Below are 24,457 nucleotides of genomic sequence, written 5' to 3'. Positions count from 1 at the left end.
TCTTATACATGAGAGATATCTTTTCTCTCTTTTGAGTATTATTTGTATTTAAGAATAGTTACATGTTTTCACTATTATTATGCTTATTTTTTGTATTATTTGTATTTAAACATAGTTACAGACTTTCACTATTATTAAGTTTATTTTTTTAAAAAAAATTTAAGAACTTAATATGATTGATATAGGGGAGTATAAGAAACCAAGCTAGTATAAAGTAATGAATTATTTTTCGGTAAATAATAAATATCATAATTCATATTAAAAAAAGTATTTCTTTAAAGTTTCAAAAGTGTTTAAAATAAGTATATAATTATAGTTAGTCAAACTTAAATATATTATATGTTAGATTTAAACAATTATGTGCTTGTATCTATCTACATTGATTACTAGTTATATTCAATTTAGATAAGTATAAAAGTTATTAATTTAATAATCTAATATTATTTTAATAACTTAATAATTATCATAACCCTAACTTAACACTAAAAATTAAGAAGCTAATATTATTGAAATATGAACATATAATAAAACTAACAATATCATATAAGATGAAAAAGCTATAAAGAAAAATATATTTTAGAATACCTTTATTTCATGTGAATAGTTGATTTATTTTATTTATTTATTTAAATTTAATATATTTACTCTTTTGTTTATATGTAATTTTCTATCTTATATTTGAATTTATGGTATTTGAATTTTGTTATGTATCTATAGTATTTATATTAAGAAGTAAATAAAGCTAACTATATAAGAAAAGGTATGACTTAAACCTAAACCTCCAAATCAAAATCAAAACTCTCGGCCGCCACTCTTCCTCTCCATTTTATTATTCCTTTCTTCCATAGTAGTGGCGTTAATTAGAAGCTGTAAGAACAAAGAAGAGAAAGAGGGTATCGATCTACACTGCTTCTCATTCGTAGACAAAAAATTTAACTGGTTTGTTTGTCACTTCTATATGGTAGGGTTTTTGAATCTTCTTACATCTATTTGGGTTTGGGATTTTATGTTCCATTTACGCGTTATTCCAGCAATATGATAGAAATTATGCCTTATTTTTTATAAATAATGAGTGCGATGTTGAAGATTTGATAGGTTTGTGACTTACACCTAATTGACTTGAGTTTCCGATTCAATTGTTTGTTTTTCATTTATAGGGTGCTCAAGAGAAAAGTGCCTTTGAGAAATTTCAATTTCTTCTAATATCAAACTGTAAGTTTTACTTCTTTTTTCGTCTCCTTAATTAAGTTTTATGATGTTTATTTAAATGCTTTTTATTTTGTCTTCTGTGTTAGAAAAAAGTTTAGATTTTTTTTCCACCTTGATTCATGGCTAAGTTTTTTGTTATTCCATAATTTATTGAATTTTTTCAATCACTAACTGTAAATGAGTCTAAATCAGTCTATATTTTGATAATTAAAATATAAGTTTCTCACAAGATCATGTTATTTTATTATTTCAGTATAGTGATTACGGAGAGTGCTTCATTATTCTTGGATGCATGAAGATCAAGCATGATGAGGGTGGCAACATGAATCATCAAGCAATACTTATGTTCATTTAATGTGAAATTCTGTACATTATTTTTTTATCTTTGTTACAATCAAGCCTCACATTGGCTAGTTCTTTTCTTCAAATTTTAGTTATTGTAGAAAACTTCTCTACTGCAGATGCTATTAATTTATCAGTACAAATGTGTATTTTGGAATTTATTTTGGGAAATATTTAGATGCCAATTTGTGTAGAATAAGTTATTACTCAAACTTAATATGTTATTAGTTTTAATATATTATGCACGGCCACCGAATAATTGAAAAATTTTAGAAAAAAATAAAATGGATAAGAAACATGGGATTTGTGAGAGAAACTTCTGTCACTATAATAAATTAACTTTTTGTCGAAAATTAAAATATAATAAAATAATCTACCAACTACTCTTTTGTATGATTTGTAGCCATGGAACTTTTAGTCCGTAGCTAAACAAAATATTTTTGCCACGGGCTACTATATGAAAACAGTTACATATCTAAATTTTCGTGGCAAATAAATTTAAACTTTTGCCACGCTATAATACTTCGTGACTACCATATAAAGATAGCTACAGATTTATTTATCGCGGCAAGAGTATACAATCATTTGCTATAAATTTATTTGTCGTGGCAAAAAGTATTAATCCTTAGCCACGGACCATGTAAAGTTTGTAGCTAACTTTTAGCTACGCAACATTTAGCTACGAATGCTACGGAAAAAAATATTGTAGCTAAAATGTTTAGCCACGAAAATTTTCATAATTAGCTGCGTTGTATTTTGTAGCTATAAATGCATTATGTTCTAGTGCACGAACATGATCAGCTAACAGAAATATGACATTTTTTTGGGCTAATTTTATTTCTTTGATTAATAATGAGAATTGTTTCCAACATATAAGAAAAGAATAAATCTCTATTGAAAAAGTAGAATCTAGTCATTACTTTTTAGTTAATCTAAGCTTTCTTCATTTTTGAAACAACTTTATTTTTCTGTCCAAGAACGTAACTGAATGCATCCGGATTCAACATCCAAATGTGTTTAGTTCTATGGAAGGAAGTGTATGATTTTAATGTGTGTGATCACTTGTAATTGATGAATTGTGAAAGGATTACGTTGATACTATCCTAGACTATGGGTGTGGAATACATGCATGCATGTTAATTGAATCAAATTTAGAATTTATTTTGAGATAATTTCAAACGCCTCCCCTTATGTTTACTTCATCACATCGACCTCCTTTGTAATTTTTGATATTACGTTTACCTTCATATTTTAATTTTCTTTAACAATTCTTTTAACCTATTTTCATTAATGTATAGAATGGTGATTTGACTAATTTGCCCTTTTTAATAATCTTTTGTTTAATGAATCTTGTAAGTATTTATTTTTGGTGACTGCTCAAATCTTTGATGCTTTCCCTCTGGTGCTCTCTTTGCCCGTCAAACAATTTTTTGGGATAACTCTCAGTGATGTATTACACACACCATTGACTAATGTTTCAAAATTAATATTTAAGCATCATGTGAAACAAAAAATACGGGGATAATTCATGTTTGGACTTAATATCTAAATAGCTTCCGAAAATTATTAAGTCGGAAAGATATTTGGACATAAGATGAAATATATAAGCATTAATTATTGTGATAACTCGGTCGGTCGTTTTGTATATTGTAGCTAAGTTTCCCTGTGTATTGCTTATTTTATTTTCATTACTGGTTATGTGACTTGCCGGGGTGGTTGGTTAGTTTCGGGGATAATTTGGAGTGAATTGGGAAACTTAGTCCCAAGGATGGAAGCTTAAATTGAAAGAGTTGACCGGAATTTGACTTTTGTATAAATGAATCCGGAATAGAGTTTTGATGGTTTCGATAGCTTCGTATGGTAATTTTGGACTTAACAGTATGACCGGATGTAGATTTGGAGGTCCGTAGGTATGTTTGATGCTTTTTGGCGAAAGTTGAAAAGTTAAAGGATTTGAAGGTTTAAGCTCTACCTCCATTTGCATTTCTCTGCATTGCATAAGACTACTATTCTGCCTTCCGAGGTTAAGCTCTACCTCCATTTGCATTTCTTGCATTGCATAAGGCTACTATTCTGCCTTTCGAGACTAAGCTCTGTCTCCATAATTGCATAAGACTACTATTTTGCCTTCCGAGGTTAAGCTCTACCTCTATTTGCATTTCTCTGCATTGCACAAGGCTATTATTCTGCCTTCCGAGGTTGAGCTCTACCTCCATTTGCATCTCTTGCATTGCATAAGGCTACTATTCTGCCTTTCGAGACTAAGCTCTGTCTCCATTTGCACGGCTGAAATATCGCCACTTCGTTTAAATCTTGCATTGGCTGAAACATCGCCAATTCATTTTATCTTGTATCGGCTGAAATATCGCCATTTTATCTTAATCTTGCATCGGCTGAAATATCGCCATTTTATTTAAGTCCTCCATCGGCTGAAATATCGCCACTTCATTTAAATCTTGCATCGACTGAAAGATCGCCATTTATATTTACACTTTACATCGGCTGAAAGATCGCCACTTATATTTACACTTTACATCGGCTGAAATACCGCCACCTTATTTAAGTCTTATATCAGCTGAAAGATCGCCATTTATATTTACACTTTACATCGGCTGAAATATTGTCATTTTATTAAAACTTGCATCGGCTGAAAGATCGCCAAATCCTGCATTTTATGGGCTGAAAGATCGCCAAAATCATCTGAAGGCGTCTTCGTTCAGAGGCACCATTTTCATAGCCCGAGAACATTATGCCATGGCCTGAGGGCCCCACTTTTATCTCTGCATCGCATTATTCAAAGGCATCATGGTTCGGAGGCATCATTCTCATAGCCCGAGAGCATCATTTCATAGCCTGCGAATCCTTTATTATGTGTTTCATGGCCCAGGACACCATAGTCCGAGGACGTCATCCTAACCGTCCAAAGACAGCATTCATGGTCCAATGGGAACTTGCATCATGTTTAAATTTATGCACAACATATGCGCTCGTGTTTTATTTGCAGGTAAACCAGCTAGCAACGGCTGTTTCAGCAGGAGCGATCCCGCTCCAGTTTCTGCAGCCTTTTTAAATTCGTAGCAATGCTACCCCGATCCAAATATCTCAGAAAAATCTCCATCGGCATGTTCCACCGACGGGTCCTGATCTACATATGGCCTGATTCCTGTAAGATCAGGGATATGTAGGCAGCTCAGGAACCAGAGCCCAGTCAAAACTCTTCAACTTGTTTCGTTCGGTCAAATTGGCCATCATATCTGTACCCGACAACTCTTTCATCCTTCCCGGGTAAAGAGGGGCAACTGTTGATACCCAGTTATTCCTTATATAATTTTTATATACAAAAACTACTCTCAAAATAGCATATATATATATACATATATAAGCATATCTAAGTGTTTTGGCATTTTTCCTAATTTTTAAAGATTTTAAAAATTATTGTCCATTTTGGCAGTACAAAAATCAATAATTATTCCTCAAATTATCATTTTGGTGAGTAATTTATTTTATCCTCATATTTATACCAATATATAGTTAAGGTAATTTTTGCACATTTTTTACAAATTTATTGAGTATATTAAAATTAAATTGCACATAATTGCAATTCTAGCCTATTTNTTGCATTGCATATGGCTACTATTCTGCCTTCCGAGGTTAAGCTCTACCTCCATTTGCATTTCTTGCATTGCATAAGGCTACTATTCTGCCGTTCGAGACTAAGCTCTGTCTCCATAATTGCATAAGGCTACTATTCTGCCTTCCGAGGTTAAGCTCTACCTCCATTTGCATTTCTCTGCATTGCACAAGGCTATTATTCTGCCTTCCGAGGTTAAGCTCTACCTCCATTTGCATCTCTTTGCATTGCATAAGGGTACTATCCCGCCTTCCGAGACTAAGCTCTGTCTCCATTTGCACGGCTGAAATATCGCCACTTCGTTTAACTCTTGCACTGGCTGAAATATCGCCACTTCATTTTAATCTTGCATCAGCTGAAATATCACCATTTTATCTAAATCTTGCATTGGTTTAAAGATCGCCATTTATATTTAGACTTTACATCGGCTGAAATATCGCCACCTTATTTAAGTCTTGCATCGGCTGAAAGATTGGTATTTATATTTACACTTTACATCGGCTGAAATATTGCCATTTTATTAAAAACTTGCATCGGCTGAAAGATCGCCAAATCCTGCATTTCACGGGCTGAAAGATCGCCAAAATCATCCGAAGGCGTCATCGTTCGGAGGCACCATTTTCATAGCCCGAGAACATCATGTCATGGCCTGAGGACCCCACTTTTATCTCTGCATCGCATTATTCAAAGGCATCATGGTTCGGAGGCATCATTCTCATAGCCCGAGAGCATTATTTCATAGCCTGCGAATCCTTTATTATGTGTTTCATGGCCCAGGACACCATAGTCCGAGTATGTCATCCTAACCGTCCAAAGACACTGTTCATGGTCCAACGGGAACTTGCATCTTGTTTAAATTTATGCACAACATATGCGCTCGTGTTTTATTTGCAGGTAAACCGACTAGCAACGGTCGTTTCAGCAGGAGCGATCCCGCTCCAGTTTCTGCAGCCTTTTTAAATTCGTAGCAATGCTACCCCGATCCAAATATCTCGGAAAAATCTCTATCGGCATGTTCCGCCGACGGGTCCTGAACTACATACGGCCCGATTCCTATAAAACCAAGGATATGTAGGCGGCTCAGGAACCCGTGCTCGGTCAAAATTCTTCAAATCGTTCGTTCTGTCAAAATTGGCCATCATATCTTTACCCGATAACTCTTTCATCCTTCTCGGGTAAAGAGGGGCGGCTGTTGATACCCAATTTTTTCCCTATGTATTTTATATACAAAATACTTTCAAAATAGCATGTATATGCATATACAAGCATGCCCAAGATTATTTGGTATTTAAAAGACTAAATTGCATATAACTGCAATTATAGCCTACTTTAAGAATAATAGCAATTTATAATTGTAAAATTAGTTCCAGTATTTTTAGATTAATATTTATATAGTATTTGTTGGCTCAGTGTTTTAAATTTACTTTTAAAATCATTATTGCTATTTTTATAAAATAAAAGGGAAAAATTGGCTATTTAACATTTAGCCCATTTCTATTTCAATTACAGCCTTTTTTACCTTTCAATTTTAACCTCAAATTGCCCCAATTTCAGTCCCAAAATCGGACCAGCCCAATCCCTAAATTACCCGACCCCTGACCCAATTAAAAAAATCCGCCCGGCTCATATTCAATCCAGGCCATTAATCATTTTGATCAACGGCCATAATTCCCCCTTTCCTTTTTAATTTCCAAACCCCCCCCCCCCCAACCCCTAAGCACTTCCACCTATCAGCCGCCTTTGAACCCCCTCGTCTCTCAAACTCTCTCGAACCCTCCTGGAACCCTAATCGTCTCCGACCCCTTTTCCACCATGATTCCACCGGAATCCATGGCGTCTCAGGCCATGGACGATCTGTACTCACCCTTTCTCACCGTTAGACCTAAGCCGTTCAAGGCTGTGAAGCCTGACTTCGATGGTTCTCTTCAAGATCTTCTCAGATTTGTATATATATGGCTTCTCCGGCCACTACCCCGTCGTATTCAAGCAATATGAGCCTTTTCGACTCAGGATCTGACTTTCCTCAAGACCTTTCTCATTTCTAGGGTTTTCTCTGCAACCCTAAGCTGTTCGAGGTTCTTACTTGCTTATTCTCTTAGACCTGGAACATGTTTGTGTTCTATTGAACTTTTTAGAGGTTTTTCCCCAAATTCTCTTTTTTTTAAAATCGTTTAATTTCGATTTAGGGTTTCCGAAAAGTTTCTTCAAAATACCCTTCTGATTCTTTTTGTTCTTCCTTTATGTGTGTTTGTCTGATTTCTTTTACTATGCATGTAATGTTCTTCTACTTTCTTTTCTCCTATGCTCACATGTTAATCTTTGCTATATGTGTTTACGATTGAGTTCTTTGATTTTCTTGGCGTTACTGTACTATGTTTGTATTCTTACTAAGCATGATTCATCTTGTTTTGCCTAAGTTTGTATCTTTTTCTTCTGAACTGGTTAAATTTTGAGATTTTCAAACGTGTTTTCCATGCTCTTAACTGTGTATCTTGTTTGTTTGTTTCTCATGAGTCTTTGGAAAGGACTCCAGAGCCTCTATCAAGCGGCTTGCCTTCTCATCTCTATTGTCTGACTCAATTCGAAACCCTAAGATTTGGGGATTTCTTGGTAATTTTGATTCTTGTGTGCGAGTTAAGGTTCCTCTTTGGGACCCTGGACTCTCAGACTCCTCGTGAGTCTACAAATTGGACTTGTACCACTTTTGCTTATGATTCTGAACCCCTCTTTGATTAAACCCTCTTCTAAATAATTTGACAATCCCTTCTTGATTTGTGTGTTTTATATATAAGAACTCTGCTTTCAAAAGGTTTTTCCAACTAATTGATTGATTCTGAAATCCTCTTAATAAGGTCTGACTGGTTTTCTTTGATTGAATCTCCTTTACCTTTTCCTAACTTGGTTCTTTCAAATTGAACTTGTAATTTTGGTTGCACTAGCTGTTTGATTGATTCCCTTTCCATATTTGTCACAAACCGTGTACCATTGATTGTTTTCCTTAAATAACTTCTATGTATTTACCCCTTTTGTGCTACTTTGAAAAGTTTTAATTAAAATTTCTTTCCTTAACTGGCTTTTACCCGTCGAAATCATAATCCCTTTACCAAAGGGAGATTGATTTCAATGATATATTCCTTGTCTTTCTTACTTGTCTCTCTGCACTATAAAAGGGACTGCCCCTCTGCACTTTTACACACGACTTCATTCTTCACACAACCTTCACACCACTAGTCTTTAAAATACTTGCACACTTGCAATACTATTTTGAATTCGATATTCTGCTTTGCTTGGGATCTTTCGGAATTGCTTTGCTTGCAACTTGGCCTTTTCAACACTATTGTTTTTACTTATTACTTCTGAAACTGGTATGTTTTGAGTTAACATTCCTGCCTCACCCATATGTGTTTACTTACAGTTTCTGCAATCCTATTTACTTTACTACGCATGATTCAATGATTTATGCTAATATGTTCCTTCCTTGCATCTGTTTCTATTGTAAATCCCTACCCCCCATTCCCCTCTATGTGTCTGAGTTAAGGTTCTTGGCCTGGCAGTACCCAAATTACTGCCCAGGTCAGAACCTGATCCTCAATGGATCCAAACTCCCAAGTTTTGGCTGACAGGTTGGTCAGGGGTGTGCCAGCATTCCCAATTGCCGGGCATGTCCACCAGCCTGCCATGGTTGTCCCTAACCCCCCCCCCCCCATGCACTTACACTTATTCTTAGACTCTTAAGTTCTGTCCCCCTCTTAAGAGCTTTGCTTTGGGCCTGGAGCTCCCTCTGAACTTGGACTTTCGAGGGCTGGCTATTCCACACTGCACCATAACCTTAATTCTGCAATATCATTGGGTGTAAGAATTGCCTAGAGTTCATAAAGCTCCTTGGAACTTTGACACACCCAAAGGATGAGAAAGGCTTTCGAAAGTTTTGATCCTGGAAGTTGGTTTATCTCATATTGTTGGACTTTGAGTCTGAATTAGGCTGTTTGGTTGTAGCTGGAACTTCTGATGTAATTTTATTTCCTTACTTTTCCGATTCATTTTGGACTGTAATAATTTATAATAACTATTGGGGACGGCTAGTGGAAAGGGATGGGAATGATTGTATGAAAAGGGTAGATAACTTGCCTATAGGATTTTTTTTAATTCCTGCATTCACATAGACAGCATGCCTATAAGTTACCTATAAACTTCTGCATTCTCATCTTAGATAACTTGCCCATAGGATTTTTTTAATTCCTGCGTTTACATAGACAGCATGCCTATAGGCTACCTATAAACTTCTGCATTCTCATCTTAGATAACTTGCCTATAGGATTTTTAATTCCTGCATTCACATAGACAGCATGCCTATAGGTCATTTATTTCTGCATCTCTGCATATAGAAATCCTGTCTCTAAGTCCCTGCATTTCTGCATATAGAAATCATGATCATAGGTTTCTTTTCTGCACTTCTGCATATACCTGTCATTAGGCAAACAATCACAGGTCTAATAATAATCAACTTCATTCTAGATACCATGCCTATAGGACTCTTGCATCTATGTAATCGTTTAAAACCAATAACGCTTAGATAACTTGTCTATAGGAATAATCAATCGAATCAGCCTTGTCTATTTTATCTATACATTTTAAACCAGTCATAAGTTCGTTCAAAATCTGTAGATCTTTTGTCTATAAACCAGTGATCCTTTCTTTAAAATCAGTACGCTCCGCTAGATATCATGCCTATAGGTCTCACTTAGGCAAACCATTAGGTTTTTAATTAACTGTTTTAGCTCTGATAACTACAACCAGACAAGGCTAATTCGTACTCCTCATCTGAGAAATATGTGACAAATCAACCTGTCCTAACGCTTTTAAATTTACTTACGACCATAACTAGTATTTGAAGTCATGCTATATATTTGCCTTTAAGTGAGGAGGCCTGTTTGAGCCTTTACTGATGTTTGCTTCTCCCCTATTTGATTATGTGTTTTTGTTCCTCGCCTAGACTTTTATCCTTTTAAAACTTCTGAAAAGCCCCAACTCCCTCCCCTTTAGGATTAGTAGTCTCATTGCCTCCGGGACTGATAGGATCGGGACGGGTAATAGCATGCAATAAGTAATGATACTATTCTGCGCTTTAATACCTTAATGGAGTGGGAAGGGTAGACATGGATATGATGATCACGCGATAACACCACGCGTATAATTGGTAACCGGGTGTTGCGTGGATGATCCATGTTATTATAACCGTAGGACCCCCCCCCCCTCCTTATGTACTTTCGTTATTGTTTTCTTTAAACTGTCAGTTTCCAGCTCTTTAAACCTTGTATTTCGCTTCAAATCATTTAAAACCTCTTTGAATTTCCAGCACTGTTTTCTTTTTGAACTTTTGCCCATTTCACTTCTTTTGTCTGATTGTTTGCACTCGTTATTTGATCCTTATTTTTCTGCACTTACACATTCTTTTAAACAACTATGAAACCACCTATTTCCTGACTTCAGCATGTTTACTTAACCTTTATACATTCCTACTTGTAATCGTTATGTGGAAGTTGTCTTGTATGTTTACTTGTTTTAAAGTCACAATTGTAACATGGCCGGGAACCACACTAGTGGATCTTGGGGGGTGCCTAACACCTTCCCCCTAAGATAATTTCAAGCCCTTACCCATTCTGTGGTTCTTCTTTCTTTTAAATTCTTAGTGTCCTAATGCACTTAATCATTAGGTGGCGACTCTTCTAAATCTCAAACCCAAATTCCCAAAAGGAATAGAGTTGTCCGCCCAAATATCGTAAACCCGATTTCACCATTAGAAAAAGGGGGCATCGACATAGGGGTCTTACAGTTTCGGGGTTCCCAGCGCATGGCGATTGACGTCAGTCTCTGAGTCATCAAGTTTTTTATGCGTGAAGACCGCTTCTTGTGAACTCGAAGCCGCCTTGTAGGGGCTTTATGAGCCCGGAGTTTCGACCCTGGGGTCGTGCAGGTGACAAGTTGTTGGCATTAATTCTCCAAGTATTTTGGGATGCATTTGGTGAAGAGACCCCTGCCGGGGATATACTGTGACTTCCCTGTTCAGAGAGCGGAGTGCTGGAAGACATCCTTTGATCGGTTGTCGCAATACTCCTTGTTGTGTTGGGTTGACCTATATCGGGCCAAAGCTGATCGCTTGCGGGTTTGTCCCGCCGAAAGAATCTTGTGATTTTATAGCCTCAACCCGGAGGCCGTTTTGAGCCGTTTTGAACTACTGGCACCCGTTCCCGCATTTTTTGGGGTGTTTCCGGGGAAATGATTTGTTATCTTACTCTGAGAAGGAGTTACCTCCTCCCTTTTGACAAAAGGTATTTTTTGATTACTTGATACAATAGTACATGTTTTTGCCGACGGGACCTGATTTCATCGGCATCTCGATGCATCATTTTCCTACAGGGAACCTCATTTGGCATTTTCCAAAATTCCTATGAGCGGGCCGCTTTCTGGGGGGAATGCCGTCTCCCTTTTTCAAAAGACGGCCGCAGCGTTAGTCTTGAATATTTTGCGGAGTTCCCCTTTAGGTGGTTTGCAGATGTTGCCTCGTTAAAAACCTTGCTGGTAAAAACCCTTCTTCTGGGATAAAAACTCGGTCGAAGAAAAAGAGTGCAACGGGTGCGCCTTTGGGGCCTCGGGGTTCTGTAGAAGCACTAACGTCCCGGTAGCTGCTGGTTGGGTGCCTTAAAGCCAGATATACAGGCGACGCCATGGGATTGGTCTATTATAACTGCCCGGGCGGAGATGTAACGTGAATCTTTACTTTGTTTTGTCAAGTTCGACCGGGGGCGAGACCTGGTTTGCTGGTGGTTTCATTTGGGGGCGGAGGCGCGAGCGCTGGTACCACTTCATGTATGGCAAACATTTCTCTTGCCGCGTGTTGTTCGCCGTAGACGGTTTTGCTCACATTAGGTGTCGAGAATTTTATCACCTGATGGAGGATGGATGGTACTGCTCTCATGCAGTGTATCCAGGTCCGTCCAAATAAGGCGTTATATCTCATATCTCCCTCGATGACATGGAATTTGGTGTCTTGAGTTGTACCAGCCACGGTAACTGGAAGGATGATTTCTCCCTTCGATGTTTCGCTAGCCATGTTGAATCCGTTGAGGACCTGAGTAGCAGGCATGATTTGTTCGAGCAGCCCGAGTCGTTCTGTCACCTTTGACCTGATGATATTGGCCGAGCTACCTGGATCCAGGAGTACACGTTTTATCTGAAAAGAATTTTCAAGAAAGAAGAGTACCAGGGCATCATTGTGAGGTTGAGACAGGGCCTCGGTGTCTTCTTCACTGAATGTAAGGGCGTCTCCGGGGATATACCCTGTGTCCGTTTTTCACTGGTGATGGATATCTCTGTTCTTCTCATTACGGGTTCCTACGGGGCATCGGCACCCCCCATGATCATGTGACTGATATGTTGCGGCTCGTTTGCCTCGTTTTTCTTGGTTGCCTCCCTCTCTCGAAATTGATTTTTTGCCCGATCGCTGAGAAATTCCCGAAGATGCCCTTTGTTGAGCAGTCGAGCCACTTATTCCGGTAGCTGATGACAATCCTCGGTTCTGTGACTGTGTGTGTTGTGGAACTCGTATACTAGGTTGTAATTTCACTGCGAAGGGCCTGACTATATCGGTTTGGGCCATTTGGCGTCCCTGATTTTGCCGATAGCAAACACGATGTCTGAAACATCGATGCAGAAGTCGTATTCCGATAAGTAGGGCGCGTTTGCTGGTACTATGTTTCGATCAAACCTTGTTCTGTTGACGAGTCCTCGAGGGTCCTGTCCTCGGTCTATCCTTCGATCGTTGTGAGGTAGGTAGCGCCTTGGGACGTTCCTCCTGTTTTCGAGGTATGGCTGGTACCTTTCTTTGTTTGGTTTTGTTTCTTTTACCAAGAGTCTGTTTGGGTACACTAAGCCCGAAAGGCTCCCAGTTGGTCGTCCTCGGCCCTAATCTTTTACTGGTACCGCTTATGGACGTCCGATCAGGTCACGGCCGGATATTCGATTAGGTTCTGCTTCAGCTGTTTCGAGGCAACAGATCTTCGTTCGTTTAGGCCTTGGGTGAAGGCCTGTACTTCCCAATCGTCGGAGATAGGTGGCAGCTCCATTCGTTCCATCTGGAAGCGGGACACGAATTCCCGCAGCATCTCGTTCTCTCTTTGCTTGATTTTGAAAATGTTGGACTTCCTCGGTTCTACCTTGATGGCTCCCGCGTGTGCCTTTACGAAGGAGTCTACTAGCATAGCAAATGAGTCTATGGAGTTGGGAGCCAAGTCGTGATACCACATCATGGCCCCCTTCGAAAGTGTTTCTCCGAATTTCTTCAGCAACACGGACTCGGTTTAATCATTCTTTATATTGTTGCCTTTTACAGCGCAAGTATAGGTGGTGACGTGCTCGTTGGGATCGGTGGTACCGTTGTATTTAGGGAGTTTCGGCATTCTGAAATTTTTAGGAATGGGCTTCGGGGCCGCTTCCTTGGGGAACGACCTCACTATGAATTTCTTCGAATCCAAACCTTTTATGACCGGGGGCGCTCGCGTGATATGATCCACTAGAGAGTTGTAGGTCTCAACTTTTTTATCGTTGGCTGCAATCATTTTCTCACCTAATTCGATCATTTTGGCGAGATCCTCCAGCATCTTCACTCTTTCGGGTATTTGCTCGGCGGGGGGGGGGGGGGGGAGCGGTCTCCGGTGCCGCTGTCTGGAGTTCTCTGATGGCTTCGCAACTGAGCAATGGCCAGTTGTTGTGCCTGCAACATTTCAAAACTAACATGAAGACTAACTTCCTGTTCTTCCCGGGCTGGGGTTTTTTGGGCTTCCTGCCGGTTGCTGTGTCGTATGCTCCTGTCGGTGTGAGAAGTTTCGATCTGGGTGCGTTATCGGGATTCTGTAGTGGTGCTCCGGCGGTCGGGATAGCTACACCATTTTCCCCGTGATCTTCGAAGAGATCGTTCTCGACTCCGTTTACCGAGCCAGACATTTTGACCTGAAATCAAAGGATCTTGGAAAAGAAAAAGTGTGAAAGATAATATGCGTTTGTGTAATGAAACTAGCAAGAAAATATTCACTATTAACTTTTAGCCCTACGGTGGGTGCCAAACTGTTTACCGTGAAAATTTTATCGACAGTTAAATTTGTAAAATGGGAATCTAAAATATGTGATCTATTCCCGAGGTAGTTGTTAGAGCAGCTGATGCTAATAGTATGGATTTTAATGATGGAACGCGAGTTAAAACGAGATAATGATCGAACCAAAGGGCTTGCTGTCCGGTTATAGGATTGGTCGATGGGGGACATCGGGGTCGACTTTAGGGTCAGATTCGGGCAATCGGGGATAGTCGAGGATGAGATAACAGTTGAAGATACAATTGAATGAGGCTCTTTATAATCAAAACTAAGTCATACGATAAAAAAAGGTATAAAAGCGATGAATATCGAGGTTTCCTCGAACCGATATCAAGTGACAAATAAAGAACAGATAAGAAGACAAATAAACATAACAACTTCGAGGCAGTAAAGGCAAGGAGTTAGAGAGGAGAAAGAGAGATATGATATTATTGCACTTGAGTAGAATAGTTGGAGCTCTGCCTTTACAAGGTGTTAATGACTCCCCTTTTATTGAAAGGGGGAAATCCATTCTTAGTACAAAATACGTTGCGTGATAAAAGAAATAGGATGGGACAACCGGCTAGCTCTGCGATGTGTGCGTGGGCTAATGTCGAGTTGCCTAAATAGACTTGATCGACTCCGGATGCATTCCTCGAGAGATCTCTGCGTTCGCTGAGGTTTTGGCCGACACTATCTTTGGCAAAGCACTGGCCATTCTTGAGGGGAGTGACTGGCTCGAGGTCCCAGACTTTCGAGATCGCCCTTCGAGGTATTCGGTCGAGGAGAAATCAGTCTCCCAGATTTCACCGTGCACAGAGTCACGAACTTATTTTTTGAAATGGGGATATGACTTTATGGCCTATACTCTTTTGTTGTCTAAAGGCCTGTCGCCTCTCGTCTTTTCTTTCCCTTGACTATTGACTTTGTTATCCCGTCCATCCTTTTTGTTTGATCTACCTTTGTGATCCATGTATCAATATCTTACTGACAATGATTCATTAACTCTCTTGTTATTTCCCGCTAATATTTATGTTTATCACTTTATTTTGAAAACTTGAACAAGACATTCTTTAGCTTTTAGCCCCCCTTGCTTCATCAATTGGCTCTCCGGGTTGCCTAACCTTCTTTCTCTACTAGGGACGAGAGCCACACTAAGGTAATATTTATCCCTTTAAGGCTTCCACTGCCTATCTTTGTAGTATTCATATCTAACTGTACTATTTTAGAGTGCACCATCTGGGTCTCTCACAAGGAGATCTATTAGCACATTTGCAATATCTTTTGGAAATGTCAATTAACGCAAACAATCCATCTACCAGTTTGGGTTACTATAACTCCAGTCGGATCCTGATATCTGTCCTTCTCTTATAATACTTCTGTTAGCTTCCATAGGGCATAAGTGATATAGGTGTGGCCAATTATGCATACCCCTGTTATTGTTGAAGGTAACTCAAAAGTCTTACATTCTTCTTCCTGAATTGTGAATACTGATAATTTTCATTAACTAGGCGCCTCGTACCCTTCTTCACCTTGCTTCTTTTGCTTGTTGAAAATTGTATCTACCTTCTGACTCTTTCGTTGTTTTTTTACCGCAGGGGTAGATAGATATTCCTTCCTTAAGGCTCTGCATCAAACGTCTTACACGTCTTAGTACACACATGACCTACTAAAGACCTTACATTTAATCATCATAAGTATCATGAAAAATCGAGTTCCTCTAACTCAAGTCTACCACATCCACATGCAACCTCTTACCAATTATCTTTCTGGATGTAGATATCGTCATATTATAATAAGATTGAGTTCTTACAATTGAGCTCTTCCACACGATCTAGAGTAAGAAGAAAGAGTGACAGTCCTAAATTCCCTGTAGCCTCCTACTTATAAGTGTGGTGCATAACACACTCATAAACAAGACTATACTAGACACGGCTTGTAGAATCCCTAGGACAGAGCGACTCTAATACCACTTTTGTCACGACCCAAACCGATGGGCCGCGACGGGCACCCATCTTACTGAATGGAGTACCAACGTAACGTATCTTTCTTGTTACATCAACATGGGTAAACGGGCCAGGAGGGCCGTATGAGGTAACAAGAATAAACATAAGGGAACATTCGACATAAAAGGACACAACCTGATATACTGACTTATACATATGACGTACGGGCCTATAAGGCCAAAATAATCACTCGTACACTAAACATAGGCTGACAAGGCCATACAATCTTTCATATACATGACACGTCTACAAGCCTCTAAGAGTACATAAACGTCATAAGGCCGGGACAGGGCCCCAACATACCAATCAATACTTGTCTAAATCATACTAACAAAATAAGCAACTCCGGAGCAAATAGAGCGCACCAACATCTTCCGCTGAGCTGCTAGCCTACTTGGAGGACTCTCAACCTGTCTATCGGAACCTGTGGGCATAAAATGCAGCGTCCCCAAGCAAAAAGGACGTCAGTACAAATAATATACCGAGTATGAAAGGAATGAAAATCAGTAAACAATATACATGAAAGAAACATGGAGTAAAAACTAAACATGTATATCTAAATAGCTTTGTGAACCATTTAATTTTATAATGTCATGCACATGCGTACATATCATACCATGCATGGGTATATGCGTTCATAACATCATCAAGTCTCTTAGGGCATCCCATAATATCATCTCGGCCACTGTGGGCAAATCATCAACGTATACTAGCTAATCAGGTGGTGGTGCATATATAACATCGTAACCTTTTCCCATATCCCATATACATAATTAAATATATATATATATATATATATATATATATATATATATATATATATATATATATATATATATATACGCGTATATAACGCTGCCTGGTCATGGGTCAATGTACATGTATAAATGAGTGCGATGCATGAGAAGTACGTCAATAGAATCTCTCGTAACATCATAAACCATTATACCTCTGATTAATATCATGAAACAAACTTTATCAACTTACATATTTTCTGAGATCTGTGAACAAACGATAGAATAATAAGACATAATGGAATTCAAGGACATAGACATCTCTAATACTTTTATAAATAGAGTCATTTATGGAAGTTGTGCATTTGCTCGTTTCGTTTATATCGTATAGATCATGTCAACAAGAAAAGAAGGGATAGCCTTAACATACTTTAATCGATTCTCATGAGAATCCCTCCAACATACGTTGATTGCGACAAAACATGTAACCGCGGATCGAAGTAGGGAAAAATCCGTATAATATTACTGAGAAAGATTTTACTGTGCTCTCTCTAAATTGCGTCTCACACTGCTGTAGCATTATGAAATTCATATCATATTAATTAAATTTTTTCAGAATTCCTCCGTTAGAGTATCCAACGCTGCTGGTCTTTGCAAGCAAATTTATTAAATAAGAAACCATACAAGCAAATGAGATTGTATGCGTTTCTTCTCAAACCATTCCTTTCTAATCCATTTAGTTAACTTCTTAGAAAATTATCCATCCTTACATGACAATAGTCATTATATTTAAAGTAGCTTTAGCTCTTTGTTACTGATCTAAAATTGCACTCCAAAATAAGACACCAACCAAGGGTTGTCCAAAAGACCCTTACGTGGCAACTTGAGTCTTTTGACTCATCATGCACATTTATGCCACTTGGCTTGGCTTAATACCATGTGGCAGCCCCAAAATATTCTTATCCAATTAATTAAGAATTATCTCAAATTACATAAAATACTACTCATGTTTAACACACTTAATACATTGTACTGTCATGGTCATGTGGTACCTTGTATGACACTAGTCCATAAACACCGAGTATTTTAGCTCGACCGTATTTTATTTCAAAATATTAAACTTCGATGAAATTCATTTTCTTCGATTCGCTTACTCTCTCACCTTCACGAATTAACTTATCACTTATTTGAAATAGTGTAATACTTATAATCCCAACTAAATCTCATTCCCGAACTTACGTCGATTAACTTATGACAAAATTTTAACGTCCGAAAATGCGGATATAACATCTCATTTTCGAGCTTATATAAATTTACTTATGGCATACTTTTATGTACAAAAATGTGAGGTGTAACAGCATTAAGTTTCTAAAGAGCATGGTGTAGTAAAACTCCCTAGATCTCCGCACTTTTGTGGGTGTTTGTTTTCCAGTATCGCATTGAAATGCACTGTGAGCTTCACCACTAAGGTCTCTTCTATCTTCCTCTTCTATGTAACGATCTCCTTCAAGATCTTGGCATAAGCTGAAATTTGTGAGAGCACTTCTGTGAATGGTAAGTTCACATGAACCTGTATCAGCATATCCAAAAACTTCTCAAACTTCTTGTCCGGCTTTTCTCTATATAGCTTTTAGGGAAAAGGTAAAGCAGGCATGTGGTTGCTCTCTTTAGGTTCCCCCCCTTCTTGAATTCTCTGCCTTCTTGTTTTCTCATGTCCGTTCTTGCCTTTCTGCTTCTTACCAACTTCAATTTTCAGGTGCTTCCCACATTCTTTTTCAAGTTTCCCATCTTTTTGGACTGGGGTGGGATCTTTCAGCACCTATCCACTTCTCAAAGTTATATCATTCACTATTTCGTTGGGGTTTCTCTCAGTATCATTAGGAAGCGTACCTTGAGTTCTCTCAGATAATATTGATGCTAGCTGCCCAACCCGTCTTTCTAAGTGTCGAAAACTAGTTCACAATTCATTGATAGCTGAGCTATGAGCTTCAAGTCTCTCATCAGTTTTGATAATGAAGGCTTTCATTAGGTGTTGCATGCCAGCCTGAGTAGGTTGTTGAGGCTGAAATTACTGACTTTGTTGATTCATAAAAGTAGGAGCTCCTTGTCCCTGGGGTCCGAGGTTATTGTGCTGACATGCATTTGCAGTACTACTAGGTTAACTCTATGAAAACCCGAGGTGTCTCTGACCCATTGCATAGTAATTTCTCACAGCATTCACTCCTCCGTTGAGGCCTGACACTCATGAGTGGGTTGTCCTCTTCCATATATATCACACGCTGCGTGAGGCTCATTGTTTATTGAAGCTAAGGTCGGCTTCCGTATTTCTTTGGCCATGGCATCAAGTTGTACTTGCATATATGTGTTAGCATCAAATTGATAAATACCTGTTGATCTTCTTCTTTCAACACTCTCAGAGGGCCGCTGATTTGCATCTTCAGACAACTCATCCAGAATTGTCATTATCTCCTCTTGAGTCTCATTCATCAACGGGCCTCCAGCTGTATTGCTCAATGTTCTATGCGAGGTCGGTGTCAATCCATCCCAAAAGTCCTGGATTTGCATCCATAGTTCAATTCCGCTATGCTGACACTTTCTAACGATCTCCTTCAACCTCTCTAATGCTTGGAACACAATTCAGTTTCCTTCTCACAGAAGTTATGGATTTCTCTTCTAAACTTTTCTGTTTTAGTTGATGAGAATTTTGATCAAGAAATTTTCTAGTCATCTCATCGCATGTTCTAACGATCCCATGTGCAAGCTTTGAAGCCACTACTTTGCATCATCTTTGAGTGTGAAGGAGAATGACCTCAAGTAAAATGCATCTTGTGACACACCGTTATATTGAGAGGTGTTGATATTCTCCTCGAAGTTCAATAGATGGTTGTTTGGATCTTCATTCATCTTTCCTCTAAAGACATAGCAGTTTTGAAGGGTTTGAAGCAACCCTCGCTTCAACTCAAAGTTGTTAGCTGCAACTGCAGGTTGTCTAATACTTGATAATCCTTTGTTGTAGATAGGTCTAGCATAGTCACCATGTGGTCACCCATCACTGGAAGCTATATTTCTGAACTAGGCTGCAACCAAGGGCTGATTTTGAGCAATTCTCCGAGCCCTCTCATCTTCATAGATAATCTGTGAATCTCTAATAGTTGCTTCCTTATCATCCCGTGCAGCTTTTTCTCGTTGCTGGGATGGCTCTCTTGCAACCAAATACGCATTATCCTCATAACCTATTCCAACAATAGTTTATTTGGTTGATGATTGCCCAACATTCTCTAATGTCTCTATGAGATTTATTTCATTCCTCAGTTGTCGCAGTTGTTTTTCTATCTCTGGATCGTATGGTTGCACTTCTTTGCCAGAAGATCGAGTCATGCACCAATCTAAACCTGTAGCCTGCGCACAGTCAAGGGAACACAAACCGTAAAAAAGGAAAAGTAAAATAAAAGGAAAAGTAAAATAAAAGGAAAAAATTCCTGAATTAGCACTACAAACTACTTCAATCATTATTGTTTGCCAATCCTCGACAATGATGCCTAATTTGACGAGCTTAAAACACACACTTTAATGTGCTCGATAGTCGAATATAGTATAATATAAGATCACGTCCACAATGATTGAAGTTAAATAGCATTCTTGTAGTTTCTAGCTCGATCGCTATCCAAGATAATCAACATTTGAGATTTATGTGATTAAAACTAAAATTAACTAAGAGTCTAAAGAAATTAACTAATGACAATCTATGCATGTAATGAGCAAAGAAGGTTATCCATGGGAGAAGATAGGGTTTTGATAGGATAGTTGCAAGATAATTGTTTGGGATCTAACTCTAAATAATTCACTCCTAATGTTCAACTGAATCTCTCGAATTCACTCAATTATTAGTTCAACCGTTTAATAGAAACTCCTCTCTCGATTAAGTCTCAACCTCACAAAATGAACCAATTTAAGCTCGGCGAAGATATGCAAGAATGCATAGTGAATTGGTCTTTTGGAGACCCTCTCTCGATTATCCTCCTAACTAGGTTTAACCAATGATTTAACTAGCCTCTTTCGATTACTAAGAAGAATTAATGAACTCAACCAACAAGATAATGCAAAGATATCACAAGTTATGCCTCTCTCGATTACATGAACAAGTGAATACAGATGCAACAATTAAATTATAATGATTGAATACATAAAGCTAGAGTAATAATCCACAAACAAATATCAATACACCAAATCCATCAAACCCTAAAGGAAACTACTCCATAGATATGAAGCAATTCATCACAAATATGTTTAATTTATAGAAAAAGATAAAACAATCCAAACTCGTTTCTTGATTGAGGAATGAATGATGAATTCCTTGTGCTTTTGCTTCTCCAACATTCCTTATCCTCTTTGGGCCTAAAGTATGTAAAAAGTCCAGTAAATAACGTTTTTCCATGTATTTATACCAAGTAGGATTGGGCCCAGACGAAACACCTTCTCCTAGACAAAATAGGAAAATTACGCTGTTAAAATTGCACAGGCGCGCCGCACAGGGTGACGCGCCATGTGGGGAGTTAGTGGGACTTATCAGGGAGCTACACAATTGACAGCAGCAGGAAAATTGGCAGCCGCGGAGCTCCACGCGTCGCGGCTTTGGACTTTTCTCAAGGTATGGATTTTTCTTGACTTTTTATATCCATATGTGGTTATCGACCCCCGAACACAATCCCGACTTAATACCTTGTTCTTTTACTCGGACTTCAAAGCTCCAAATAGCTCGAATTAGATCCATCACATCTACATCATTCGGAATTACTCCTCCAAGGCATAAAACGCACAATTAATGTAAAACACTAGCAATTAAAGCTCAAACTCAATTAAAGTGCAGTGAATTATAGTGCAATAAGGGACTAAAATATGTAAATAAAGAGTAACATCAAGTAGGTATGTTATGTGTTTTTGAAATTGCTAGTATACTTGGACGGGATTCCGTGGGCCCTAGGTAAGGTTCGGATCGAATTTGTACCAATATTAGACTTACCTTCATTGCTGAACTCCCATGTCTGCCGGTGTCATCTCACCTGTGGAGGGTTTGACTGCAAGTGCGGAATTATTGGTGCGGAGGGTGAAGCGCAGATGCAAAAAGGACAGCCTAGGGCTGGGCTCGCGAAAGTGAACACCTAGGCGCAAGTGCGCCTATGCAGGCGGGACAATTTTCCTCCACTGAAGCAGAATTTTAGGATGGGATTTGGGCAGTATTGCAGGTGCGGTATCTTTCTCTACAGAATCGGGCTCGCATGTGTGAGCCACGGCCAGTAGCAATGGAACTGTACTTATGTTGAACCTGCACCTTAAGTATGAGATTCGAGGGTTTTGATTCATAATTCATTTTTGGAGTTAGAGAGCTCGGTGGGAGGTGATTTTTCGAGGCTTTTGTAGAGAGATCATTGGGGTAAGGAATCCTAACTCGTTTTTTGTTAATTCACATGAATCTATTGTTAATGTCGTCATTAAATTAGTATTTGGGAGTTTGAAACCGAGGGAAAATGGTGGAAACTTCTTAAACTAAACTTTTGAGTTTTGAAAGGTGAATTGAGATCGGATTTGAATAATCCTTGTATGGTTGGACTCGATATCGAATGGGTGTTCAGATTTTATAATATTTATCGGGTTCCGAGACGCGGGCCTAGGTTGACTTTCTTTTCTATTCTCCGCAAAGATCATAATTTTTATTGTTTGAATTAGTTTCATATAGTTATATTTATATAATAAAATTATTTTGCTAGATTCGAACCGTTCAGAGTCGGATAATCATGGGAAAGGCCTTCTAGATGGTTGATTTAGCGTGGTTTGAGTTAAGTGACTTGCCTAACCTTGTGTGGGGGAATTACCACTAGCATTGGTGTTGTTTGGGATAATTGTGATACGAGAAAGCTATGTAAGCAAAGTGACGAGTCTGTACTCAGGCTAAATGTGGGAATTTTTGGTTATAGCTATGTATATCCCTTTCATGCCTTAATTGTGTTACCTTAACATGTTATAGTCATCATCTTAGTCTAATTTCACATGTCTACTTGCCTTATCTCTTACTTGCTATTTGATCTACATGTTTAGTTGAAGTTATTGTTTCCTTCATTCCGTATTCATTATTCAACTGTTGAATTCTTTACTTGAAATTGCTATTCTTGAAATATCTTGTTGTTAAAATTGGTATTGAGTTGCAAATGTCATGATTCCTGTTGAGGCTATGTTTTAAGTTGTGAAATATCATTCTATTGAGCGGTTCTTCCAGTTGTTATTGTTGAGACTTTGTATGCATTGTGCTTAAGCCGAGGGCTCATTAATGTGAAATTCTATTATTGTTTGGTTTCTCTGGCAAGTTGTGATATTGGGCACTTGAGGTGCATTTTGAGATACGTTATGATATTGTTACACATGCGGTGGTATCAGGTCTAGGGGTTAAAACGCATGCGGTGGGATAAGGTGGGCTTGATTCGCGTGGCTAGTAGGAGAACAACTAGAAGCCATGCAGTATGATGATGTGGGTTAAAATGCGGGATGCTATTTCGGAAAAAATTATATTCAAAACTAAATGTAAAGGCTCCCGCAGTGATATAAGAAAAAGACTGTGAGTTACTTTTGTGATTTGGGACTACGAGGTCGTAAATCCGTAGTGGGCCTTGTTGATCTTTCTCTATTTGTTGTACTTTTCTTGGTTGTTTGTTTCCTCAATATGTCAATCCTTGTTTCCTTATGTGTTGTATTATCTGCCTTGATTCTGTGTACTAATTTTTTGGTAAATTCCTTATTTGTTTCATTTCTGTTGTTATTACCTTGTATTTTTATATCGTTCTCCATGTTTCTTCTTATTATTCCAGTAAGGCCTTTACCTGACATCATCACTACCCTATCGAGCTAAGGTTTAGCACTTACTAGGTACCGTTATGGTGTACTCATGCTACGCTTCTACACATCTTTTTTGTGTAGATCTGGGTACTTCCTATCAGTCCCGGCACTAGTTGGCTAAGTTGCAGTTAGAGACTTCAAGGTGCACTTGCCCGCGTCCACAGGCCTCGGAGTCCCCTTCTATCCCTTTTTATATTTTTCCTTCTTTACTAGACAATGTTGTATAGGAATGAATTTGGTTTTGTCATAGAGCTTCTAACTTGTACTACGCCGGCTTTGGGCAATTGTATGCACATTGAGCTGTAGAGATTTCCTTTTTTATATATGTTGTTGAGTTTGGATATTTTCAATTATTCTTTCATTCACTTTCACATATTTGTTAGGCTTACCTAGTCTTAGAGACTAGGTGCCGTCATGACATCCTACAGAGGGAAATTGGGGTTGTGACAGTTATTTAGTCTTTTGATCTTTCTATTGAGAAGTCAACAAGTGAAGCAACAAAATATAATGCAGCAATTACCAAAT

At 38.5% G+C, this 24,457-nt stretch overlaps 1 long non-coding RNA gene across 1 annotated transcript; it reads left to right on the top strand.

Moving 5' to 3' along the window:
* Positions 773-1,602, top strand: LOC109224579. The gene is made up of 3 exons (XR_002067719.1): positions 773-961; positions 1,158-1,212; positions 1,463-1,602. It is a non-coding gene; the product is annotated as an uncharacterized LOC109224579 (long non-coding RNA).

The sequence above is a fragment of the Nicotiana attenuata genome, chromosome 3, assembly GCF_001879085.1.
Source record: "Nicotiana attenuata strain UT chromosome 3, NIATTr2, whole genome shotgun sequence".
NCBI lineage: Eukaryota > Viridiplantae > Streptophyta > Magnoliopsida > Solanales > Solanaceae > Nicotiana > Nicotiana attenuata.
Note: the sequence above shows the minus strand (reverse complement) of the source record. Positions and strands in the feature narration are given on the sequence as shown.